This window comes from Protopterus annectens, chromosome 1.part0, assembly GCF_019279795.1.
Source record: "Protopterus annectens isolate FY-2018-M chromosome 1.part0, PAN1.0, whole genome shotgun sequence".
NCBI lineage: Eukaryota > Metazoa > Chordata > Ceratodontiformes > Protopteridae > Protopterus > Protopterus annectens.
Window position 1 is genome coordinate 920,864,615 of NC_056725.1, and position 12,195 is coordinate 920,876,809.

Consider the following 12,195-nt stretch of genomic DNA (forward strand, 5'->3'; position numbering starts at 1 on the left):
AAGCTTATGGGGCGGTAGTTCCCAGGCTCTGTAGAGGTACTCCCTTTGTGGAGTGGGACCACTGTTGCTGTACGCCAGTGTTCAGGTATATATCCTGTAGTAAGGCTAAGGTTAAATAGCATTTTTATGTGCGGGTTTAGCTCCTCTTGGAGTTCACGTAGCATGCAACCCGGGATACCGTCAGGTCCCATTGATGCTGTGTTTTTAGCTTTGTTGAGGGCGGTTCTCACTTGGACATCTGAGATGACAGGGAGATTACATTCAGCTGGGATAAGTATTTCTTTTTTTTGGGGGTGAGGGAGGGGAGAAATTTGCACTGAACCTGTCAGCCAGAATGTTGGAAATATCTGTGGGTTCAGTGTATTTTTTGTTGTTGTGAACTAACTCTGAGCATATCTGAGGGTTTCCGCCCAGGTTTCTAACATAGCTGAAGAAGGCTTTGTGGTTATCTTTAGTGTCCTTAGCGATTTTTCTCTCAAAGTTGGCCTTGGATGTTTTTATGAGAGAACGTAGTTTTCTGCCAATGTTGATCAGAGATGTCTTCTCTTTATGGGATTTTGCTCTGACGTGCAGTAGCTTCCTTCTTTTGTTATACAATTTGTTAATGGCTGAGGTCCACCAGACAGGACGCTTGCTTTGGTGGAGAGGGACTTGGATTTATTTGGGATTGCATGATCCATGCATTCTAGGAGATGTCCATAGAAAGCATTTGTGAAGGATTCGGCATTGTGGGATGTGGTATCCACTGGCCCAGTGGGCTTAAAGGATACCATCTCAGTCTTAAGAAGAGTGAAGTCTGCTTTTGAGAAGTTTTTCACTGTGGTCTTTTGTGCTGGGGGTGGAGGTGGGATATGTATATCCAGGGTGATTAGTTTGTGGTCAGATCTCACTAGTGAGGGGTATACCTCCGGTGAGGAGCATTCTGTCCCCATGTTTGTGATGATCAGGTCTAGTATATTATCTCCCCTAGTGGGAAAGGTGACTAGTTGTTCCAGTGCATTTGAATTTATGAATTCCAGGAACCTTTGGGCTAGGGTGTTAGGGCTAGAATAATGTACCCAATCTATGTTTGGGTAGTTGAAGTCTCCCAGTATGATGGTATTTTGTGATACATTCATATCCTCCAATGTCTTCAGGAAGGCTGAGTGGGGTTCCTGAGATTGGAGGCTGGTCTGTAACATGCTACCAGTTGTATAGCAGTTTTGCCTATGGTTAGTTGCACCTGTATGGTCTCTGATGCTTCATGTGTTGCTACTAACCTGGAGGTGTGGGTGTCCTTGATGAATATGGACACTCCCCCCTCCCTTTGTGGTTCGGCCTGGGTTTTGGGGCGAAAAGCATATCTGAGGTATAGCCTGGTAGCGCTGGGGTGCTCTCAGGAGCCTTGAACAAGGTTTCAGTTACTGCACAGACGTCGATGTTCTCCATGCTGAGGAGTGCATTGAGTGCCTGCATCTTGAGATTTAGACTTCTGGCATTGAGCAGCATTACCCTTAGTTTTTTTCCATTTTTGTTTTCTAAGGAGGTGGGTTTGTCTTTTGAGCCTTGCCTAAAAAAGGCACTATGGGGGTGGCAAGAGCCTTAGCCAATATCCGGAAGCCCAGTGGTGACAGGTGTAAGCCATCCCTTGCGAAGCAGCGTGGCTTGTCCAACATGTCATCCCAGGCAGACAGACATTGGATCCCCTTAGAATGACACCAGTACTTGAGCCAGTTATTAAAGCTGATCATCTTGTCTTTGTATTGTGGCATCATTCTTGGTGAGGACAAGATGCTGCTCAGGGTCAGGGTCATACCAGCCTGGGCTACATAATCGGAGAGCTCCTCTATGTCTCTTTTCATGTAGTGCAGGGAGGTACGTCTCAGGTCATTCACGCCAGCATGGACAATGACTGAGTCATATTTGTACTTGCTTTGGAGCGACCTGAGTGCGTGTGTTATGTGGCGGATCCTAGCTCCTGATAGGCAGCTCACAGTCACCCTCTCCTTGTTCAGCCTGGTAAGCGGGACATCAGTGTGTCTGACTATAGAGTCACCTATTACTAGTGTATCAGGCATGGTGTTTGGCCTTAAGGGCTGTGATTGGTTGACACACTGATTTATTGAGGTATGTGTTGCATGTGTTTTGTTTTGAGGTGGTGGATTTTTGGATGTCTGCTTTGGGAGCCTCTGTTGTTTTGGTAAGTTTTTTATTAGAGCCTCCAAGTATCTCTTTGTGTTTTTATGTGTTTGGTTTGCAGTTGTGGTAGGTCTATGTGGGACTGGGTTTGTTGTGTGTGTGGTTACCATCTCCTCCTGTCTGGTCATGCCAGCCCTGAGTTGAGAGACCTCAGCCTCCAGTTTGTCTATATAGTTGCATCTCTCACATGTATTTGTGTTTGTTGGGAGGAGGAGAGGGTTGTCTGTGTACATGAGACAATTGTAGCATTGTCTCAAGATACCCAGATTAACCAGCTGAACTGGAGAGGACGCCAGTAATCTACCACTCGACATGCTAGAACAGTATAAGGGAGTGCTGTGCCTTTAAGGGAAGTGGATATTCACAGGGGTGGTAGGTGGATGTAGTGCTTTACTTAGTACGAGAGTGCTTACTTAGTAGAGAAGTTTTGAGAACAAGTGCTAGGCTTATAATATAGTGAGTAGTCTGATTATACTAAGAGTACAGCTTCCTTAAGGGAAAATTTGAAGAGCAGACTTGGCGGAGCCAGAAGAAGTTTAACCTTGTTTAACTGGTGCTGAGCTATGCTTTCAAAACCCGCATAGCGGATTTTAAACAGGGAACTACAAAAGAGCTAGAAATGGTCCAAAACAACCAATTACTACAGCTCTTGTGCTGAGGTCACTTCCTACAGGGACAGGTAGGCTGCTCAAGGCTCCCCACTCCCACTGGTGAGCAAGGAAACTTCCTTCAATCCAAGTAAGGTAATGGACAACACAGGAACTACACCACAGCCCAGAATACAGCAATGCCTGTAAACTGGTCTAAACTAGTCGAGGAGAGGCGGGAAAACAAGGATTTTTTTTTGTGCTTTTGTTTTTTCGATAGAAACACACAGAAAATGCATAAACAGTGATAAATCAGTTACACAGGCTAGCACACTTTAGTGGGCAGCCTCAACAGTTAAATTAAACAAACAAACAAACAAACAAACTTTCGATCAAATTCAACTAAAAAGTAACTTTAAGTGCAGATTTTAAAATAATGCAGCAAACAGCTAAAAAAACAGTTTATGCTTGTTCAGGGTAAGCTACAGAAGCTATTCCAAGTAAAAAACAGCAAAGATACTTAAATCCAGAAAGTAGTCGCTTTACTGAGTTCTCTGTAGCTAGGACCACTCTGCAGGACCACAAGGAGCTTGTCTGAGCAGTATAGCCAGACAAAAATGCCCAGAGGCGGATTTTAAACAGGGAACTACAAAAGAGCTAGAAATGGTCCAAAACAACCAATTACTACAGCTCTTGTGCTGAGGTCACTTCCTACAGGGACAGGTAGGCTGCTCAAGGCTCCCCACTCCCACTGGTGAGCAAAGAAACTTCCTTCTATCCAAGTAAGTTAATGGACAACACAGGAACTACACCACAGCCCAGAATACAGCAATGCCTGTAAACTAGTCTAAACTAGTCGAGGAGAGGCGGGAAAACAAGGATTGTTTTTTTGTTTTTTTGATAGAAACACACAGAAAATGCAGAAACAGTGATAAATCAGTTACACAGGATAGCACACTTTAGTGGGCAGCCTCAACAGTTAAATTAAACAAACAAACAAACAAACTTTCGATCAAATTCAACTAAAAAGTAACTTTAAGTGCAGATTTTAAAATAATGCAGCAAACAGCTAAAAAAACAGTTTATGCTTGTTCAGGGTAAGCTACAGAAGCTATTCCAAGTAAAAAACAGCAAAGATACTTAAATCCAGAAAGTAGTCGCTTTACTGAGTTCTCTGTAGCTAGGACCACTCTGCAGGACCACGAGGAGCTTGTCTGAGCAGTATAGCCAGAAAAAAATGCCCAGAGGTGGATTTTAAACAGGGAACTACAAAAGAGCTAGAAATGGTCCAAAACAACCAATTACTACAACTCTTGTGCTGAGGTCACTTCCTACAGGGACAGGTAGGCTGCTCAAGGCTCCCCACTCCCACTGGTGAGCAAAGAAACTTCCCTCTATCCAAGTAAGGTAATGGACAACACAGGAACTACACCACAGCCCAGAATACAGCAATGCCTGTAAACTGGTCTAAACTAGTCGAGGAGAGGTGGGAAAACAAGGATTATTTTTTTTGTTTTTTTGTTTTTTTGTTTTTTCGATAGAAACACACAGAAAATGCAGAAACAGTGATAAATCAGTTACACAGGCTAGCACACTTTAGTGGGCAGCCTCAACAGTTAAATTAAACAAACAAACAAACAAACTTTCGATTAAAATTCGACTAAAAAGTAACTTTAAGTGCAGATTTTAAAATAATGCAGCAAACAGCTAAAAACACAGTTTAAGCTTGTTCCGGGTAAGCTACAGAAGCTATTCCAAGTAAAAAAACAGCAAAGATACTTAAATCCAGAAAGTAGTCGCTTTTCTGAGTTCTCTGTAGCTAGGACCACTCTGCAGGACCACGAAGAGCCTGTTTGAGCAGTATAGCCAGAAAAAAATGCCCAGAGGCGGATTTTAAACAGGGAACTACAAAAGAGCTAGAAATGGTCCAAAACAACCAATTACTATAGCTCTTGTGCTAAGGTCACTTCCTACAGGGACAGGTAGGCTACACAAGGCTCCCCACTCCCACTGGTGAGCTAAGAAACTTCCTTCTATCCAAGTAAGGTAATGGACAACACGGGAACTACACCACAGCCCAGAATACAGCAATGCCTGTAAACTGGTCTAAACTAGTCGAGGAGAGGCGGGAAAACAAGGATTATTTTTTTTGTTTTTTTGTTTTTCGATAGAAACACACAGAAAATGCATAAACAGTGATAAATCAGTTACACAGGCTAGCACACTTTAGTGGGCAGCCTCAACAGTTAAATTAAACAAACAAACAAACAAACTTTCAATCAAATTCGACTAAAAAGTAACTTTAAGTGCAGATTTTAAAATAATGCAGCAAACAGCTAAAAAACAGTTTAAGCTTGTTCAGGGTAAGCTACAGAAGCTATTCCAAGTAAAAAAACAGCAAAGATACTTGAATCCAGAAAGTAGTCACTTTTCTGAGTTCTCTGTAGCTAGGACCACTCTGCAGGACCACGAGGAGCTTGTCTGAGCAGTATAGCCAGAAAAAAACGCCCAGAGGAGGCTTTTAAACAGGGAACTACAAAAGAGCTAGAAATGGTCCAAAACAACCAATTACTACAGCTCTTGTGCTGAGGTCACTTCCTACAGGGACAGGTAGGCTGCTCAAGGCTCCCCACTCCCACTGGTGAGCAAAGAAACTTCCTTCTATCCAAGTAAGGTAATGGACAACACAGGAACTACACCACAGCCCAGAATACAGCAATGCCTGTAAACTGGTCTAAACTAGTCAAGGAGAGGTGGGAAAACAAGGATTATTTTTTTTGTTTTTTTGTTTTTTCGATAGAAACACACAGAAAATGCAGAAACAGTGATAAATCAGTTACACGGGCTAACACACTTTAGTGGGCAGCCTCAACAGTTAAATTAAACAAACAAACAAACTTTCGATCAAATTCGACTAAAAAGTAACTTTAAGTGCAGATTTTAAAATAATGCAGCAAACAGCTAAAAAACAGTTTAAGCTTGTTCAGGGTAAGCTACAGAAGCTATTCCAAGTAAAAAACAGCAAAGATACTTGAATCCAGAAAGTAGTCGCTTTTCTGAGTTCTCTGTAGCTAGGACCACTCTGCAGGACCACGAGGAGCTTGTCTGAGCAGTATAGCGTTTGTCCTGAACAGAAGAGATGATCACATTCTTTGCTTGTAAAAGTTCCTCTAAGCTAACTTGCTGATGAAAACTTTTCCAGCCTCTAAGTAGAGAGCTATCTGATTTTCTTTGAAAACTTTTGGCAATATGAATAAGTCTGGCTATAATTTCAACTAGTATCTTCCAGTTTGAAAATTTTTCATAACAATGTGAATGAATAGTGGAATCAGAGGCTCTAGTGCTGAAGCTTGCAACTGCTGGTTTAATTTCAGGATTAGCTTCAGGCTCTATGAGAGGATAACCAGCAGCTATGTCATTTGAATTGTCTTTAACTGGCTGGTAAAGAAACAAAGGGCCTGAGAACCATATAGTGTTCTGAAGGCAGGCTGTCTGTGTGGGCCTTGTAGCATAGCCAGCAGGGTTTTGCTCTGTGGGTACGTAGAACCACTGATCAGGATGAGTTACTTGTCTAATTCTATTTACTCGGTTAGAGACATACAAAAATAATCTTCTAGAGGTATTGCAGATGTACACTAGATGGTTTTACTGTCTGTAAAGAATTTCACAACATCCAGTTCCAGGTCTATTTCATCTTTGATTAGCTCATACAGTTCTACCACTAATACAGCTGCACATAGCTCCAAACATGGGATTGTATGTGCTGGTCTAGGGCTTAACTTAGACTTTCCCATAACAAACTCAACATGACATACTCTTACTGCATCAGTTGTTTTCAAGTAGGCTATGGCACCTATAGCTGTGATGGATGCATCTGAAAAAATGCACAGTTCCTTTTTACAAGCTACTGTCAGTGAAACAGGCCCATAACATCTGGATATCTTTAAGCCTTTCAAAGCCTGCAAAGAGTCCTTCCACTGAATCCACTCATGCAGTCTGTCTTGTGGGAGTAATGATTCCCATTCCTATTTCCCAGATGACAGTTCACGGACTAAAGCCTTACCTTTTATAGTCGCTGGTGCAACAAACCCAAGGGAATCATAAAGGCGGTTCATGGTAGCTAAGATTTCTCTTCTGGTGAAGGGTTTTTCCTCTGAAGATACCTGAAAAACAAAGCTGTCTGTTTTTAGATCCCAACCTAGTCCTAAACTTTTCTGAAGAAGAAGGGAGTCTGTACCCAGACAAAGAACTTTAAGGTCCTTAGCTCTATCTTCTGCAAGAAAGACTTCCATGACCTGTTTGCTGTTAGAAGCAACCTTATGAAGCTGCAGATTAGATTCTGGCAGCATCTGCTTTGTTTTATTGAGAAGTTAAATTGCTATCTCTAGAGTGCTAGCAGATGCAAGTCCATCATGTACATAGAAATGTCTCAACACAAAGTGTTTGGCATCTTGTCCATAATGTTTGGCACCTTTCAGGGCAGCTTTATACATACAGTATACATCCACAGCAGGAGAGAGACTGTTGCCAAAGATATGTGGTCTCATTCTGTACTCCACTACTTCTTTGTCAATCTATGTCATGATCTTTGTGCCAGAGAAAACGTAAATAATCTCAGTGGTCCTCTCTCACCAGAGAACAGTAAAACATCTGCTGCACATCAGCTGTGAAGGATATGGGCTCTTTTCTAAAGTGCATGAGGACCCCTAGAAGAGTATTATTTAGATCAGAACCACTTAACGGTACCTTATTTAAAGAAATACCTTCACACTGCACTGGACTCAAACACAACTCTTATGTGATCCGGTTTGTGTGGGTGGTAAACACTGGACATTTGCAGATACCAGTGTTCTTTACCTTGATCCAGTGGTCCTGCAATTTCAGCATGATCATTATCCAGTAACCTTTTGATGAATTCTGTGAAATCTCTCTTTACCTTTGGCTTTTTTGTAAGGTTCTATGAAGAGAGTTCAGACATTTCATGGCTTGTTCTCTATTACAAGGTAAACGATACCTGGGTGTGCAAAACAGCAGAGGGGCCACCCAGCTGTTATTATCATCCTGGTAAGTCTCTCTGTCCATGATCCAAAGAAAGGCTTGATCTTCTATGGACAGTGCTTGCTTATTATCGTCCTTTGATTTCTGGAACACTGAAACCCCTAGATTGTCAGTTTCTATGTTAAAGTTGGTATCTTATTTGTTGGGTGAAAAAGAGTACCAAAACCGTGTTAAATTATCAAAGCTTTCTTTAACAGTAAAATTGTTCTGGCATGGACTGAAAAATGATGTGTGGCCATTTGTTAGCACAGACATCTTGAAGGAACTGATGCTGTTTGGCTGGTGAGCTGATCCCAAGCAAACTTCTCCTACAATGACCCACCCCAAGTCAAGTCTCTGAGCATAAGGGGCTTTGACCAGTCCATTAATTTTCTCATTCACTTTGTGTACCTCTAAAATGTCTCTTCCAAGAAGCAAAAGGATAGAAGCACAAGAATTAACAGCTGGAATTAGGTGAGCAATTGGGTGGAGGTGAGGGTGATGATAAGCCACCTCTGGAGAAGGAATTTCTGACTTGTCATCAGGTATCATGTCACACTCTATCAGTGTAGGTAATAGGAATCGCTTTTCCTTATCAAAGATTCAATAACAAAGTCTATGGCTCTTCTGCCTGCAGTTTCCATAATGCCTGTGCATGTCTTTAGAGTATAGGGAGCTGCAGTTGTTTTAATGTTAAAGATATTGAAAAAGTCTGACCTTGCAAGTGATTTGTTGCTCTGCTCATCAAGAACTGCATAAATCTTCACTGCTTTGCCTCTTTTCCTGGTGGGATACACAGTGACTAAACAGATTTTAGAACATGACTGTGGGTTTTTACCTTGGCCACAGATTTCAGTGCACTTAGACATCACTGAAGAAGGGGAATCCTATTTTTGCTCCCTGCCCTGATCTTTCCTGGCTTCTACCATCCCTGCTGGTTGTGGAGGTGGATCAGGGTGTGAGGCCACTATGTGTTTCTCACTGCCACAGTCTGTGCACTCAACTGATATTTTACAGTCTTTAGCTATATGCTTAGTAGATTCACAGCACTTGAAACAGATGCCATTTTGTTTAAGAAAGGACATTCTAAGAAAGGACATTCTCTCCTCAATAGGCTTACCTCTAAACCCTTTGCACCTTTTCAGAGGATGAGGCTTCAGGTGAATTGGGCATTGTCTATCAGGACTTTCTATAGGGCTCACCTTGCTGCTGTCTTGACAAGTGGTGGCCCTTGAAGGTACAACTCTTTAGTGTGTGAACACAGAAGTATTACCATGAGGCTGGAAGGCTTTTCCGGTCTGGATGGCGGATTACTGCTATTAATGAAGGCAAAGCTGGGGTCTCTCCTAATCTTTTCTTGCTGCTGAATGAACCTAGAAAACACAAACAAAGGGGGGAAAGCTACTCCATTTTCCTCTTTGTATTTAGCTCCAACAGATACCCACTTTTGTTGCAAGGTATGTGGTAGTTTCTCCACTATTGGATTAGTACCACGAGCAGTGTCTAAATATGAAAGCCCTGTCAAATAGCCCTCCTATTTAGCACACTCTATTTGTAGAAGAAGATCACCCAGTTGTTGTAATTTTACATTGTCTTTATTGCTCAACTTGGGGAAGGCTTCAAACCTTTTCAGTAGAGCACCTTCAATTGCTTCAGGTGAGCCATACCTTTCTTCTAGCCTCTGCCATGCCATGTTAAGTCCTGCCAAAGAGTTAAATAAGTGCACTCTACACATGCTTTTTGCATGCTCTGCTGACTCTTTGCCCAACCATTTTATGATTAAATCCAGCATTTCTGCAGCCGCTAAATTTAGTTGCACTCAGAAAGGAGGACTTCCATGCCCAATAGTTTTCTGGACAGTCGTCAAACTGGATGAAACCCGAGTTAACCATTTCTTTGCAGATAAGATACTCTGTGACATCCTGTATGTTTTTGTGTTCAGGCATGTAATCTTTAGGCTGTGGTAGTTCGAGTCCTGGATTTCCATTTCTAAGGAGCTCTGGAGGTTGTTCTTTTGTTGGTTTGTCAATGCTGACATCACAAGACTGACGGGGCATACTCGGGACATCTGCTAGCTTTCGGCTGGATTCTCCTTGAATAATCTTAGTTGACTGCTGGCTTGCATGCATACTAGTAAGTTTCCGGATGTACTCGCTTGTATGTTCAGCAGAGGAGAGAGGTTTCTCTGGGACTTCTGGTTTCAAGTGAGTTATCTCACTTACTGATGAATCTGTTTCCAAGTAAGCAGCGGCCTCTGCTGCTGCCACAGTAGCTGCACTCTGGCACTGAAGAATATGTTGGTTAGCTTACAATTATCCCTTTTGTCGCATCATAATGGCTTCTTTTTCAGCAAATGCCAGTTGGGCACATGCCGCATCTGCTTTGGTATGAGCTCTGATTTCTAAGGAACAGGCTAAGGACATCTTACTGGATCTTGATGATTTGGAGCCATGTGACCATGTATCATCTTTCAGGACACTAGAACTGTTCTCCCTGCCGTGCTGTGTCATGAGGGACATATCCTCAGATTTATACTTCTTCCCTGATCTCAGACTCATATTTGCAGTGCAGTGACCTCTTGTATTCAGGACTGCAAGGATCTCCTTTTCACTGTTCCATTTTCACAGCACTGTGTGAGGCATAGTACAGCTAAACGGACAGCTTAACACTTTAAGAAAATCCAATAAGTGGAAGAATAAGGGTTTCTTGTAGCTTTAAAATTGCTCTTGTATAAACTGAGCCAGTTGATAGAATAACAGGTCTTGCTTTAGCATGCATTTTTCTGAAGGTTATGAAGTCTGAAACTCAGTGTCTGTCATTATTTAGTGACTTAATTCCTAAATGATTTGCCAGAAAACCACAAATTTTATGAGGAACAAACCAAAAATAAGAAGCAAAATCAGGACAGCTGAGAGGTATAGTTTCGCCAGGGCTGTCTTTGAGTTTGTCACCCTTTTCTCCTCACAAAATCATGGTCGAATGGAGCCTCCCCCCTGCAGCCATTCCAATGATCCATTACTTGGCTATTTCATCCCATTTACCATAAACACTAATGTGCATACTGCTTTACTTCTGCGATGATTTGGACTTCATTTGAAAGTTTTATTTTGCATTTTATAGTGCAAACACTAATAGATATCTGCTAAACAAAGCAATGCAGTCTCACAATGAGAACAGACTTAGCAATAAAACGTCAGACACACACAAAAAAACCTCAGAGACACACACTCCAGGGATCTAAACCTTATCACAATGAACAAAACATGTTGGAGGGATAGCTTCCTGACCCAGAGACTCCCCAGACTCTGGAATAGACTGCCCATACATGTCAAGCAGAGCGCCTCTTTGGCCCTCTTCAAAAGGAACCTTGATGATTGGATGGGAGATAGAAAATTCACCCCGGGGATCACGTCAGTCACCCTGCTAGACAGGGGTCCAGGGAAGTAAATATTGTGGGAAGAAAAAGCCAGAGAATTGTTATGGCTAGGCTTGTATAGGCCCTGGGGCCAATAGCCTAGTACCAACCTATGAACCTATGAACTTCTCTGCCCTTCAAACTCACATTCATTGAAACAGCATTGAAACCCACATTCAAAGAAAATACATTTTGCCAGTGGCAGATAAAGATTAACTTTGTGTTTGGGCTGTTTTCAAATTACAGGCCCCTTGCACACGAAACATACAGATGCTCTTTCACACACCTTCCTGATTGTATTAAATTATATTCCTTGTACAATACAGTACAGTTTTATAGGGCATTTTAAATTTATTGTTTTGAACATTTTTCCAGTAAGCAATGAAACAAAATGCATGCACCAATAATGACAAAACTGCCGAATTTAGAACATTGCCATCATACAAGTCTACTCAAACTTCTACAGTCCACCAGTATCAGTAAATATGCACAATCTCTGAAGAAGTAAAAGTCATCTAAATAATTCCACATTAAAGAGATCTGTAACTAATGAAGTGGTTGCTGCTAGCAAACAACTTTATATTTCATTGTTTCATCTTCAAATAAATTACCTGTTGCCCTTGAGGAATAAATTGCCTATGCTATACTAAATACATGATAAGCTAGTAATATTGCAATAGGGAATGGATGACAAACTGATAACGGGTTCATAGTTACTAGGTATCTTCATCAAAAAGGAGGGCAGTATCCACCACCTTTGCAATACAGTACAGCATCAGCAATGCATCTACCTACTGTGGGAGTAGAACCCACAGCAGTCTGCATCAAAAGCAAGTACAGTATCTGTTGTGCTATTAACAAGGCAAGTAGACTCAGCATAAGCAGCACTAAACTTTTGCTCCCCTGCAGCTCTCAGCTCCTTGTAAAATCTACTCACCACTCAGCTGTATCTCTGAATTTTGCAGCACAAGAAATCTG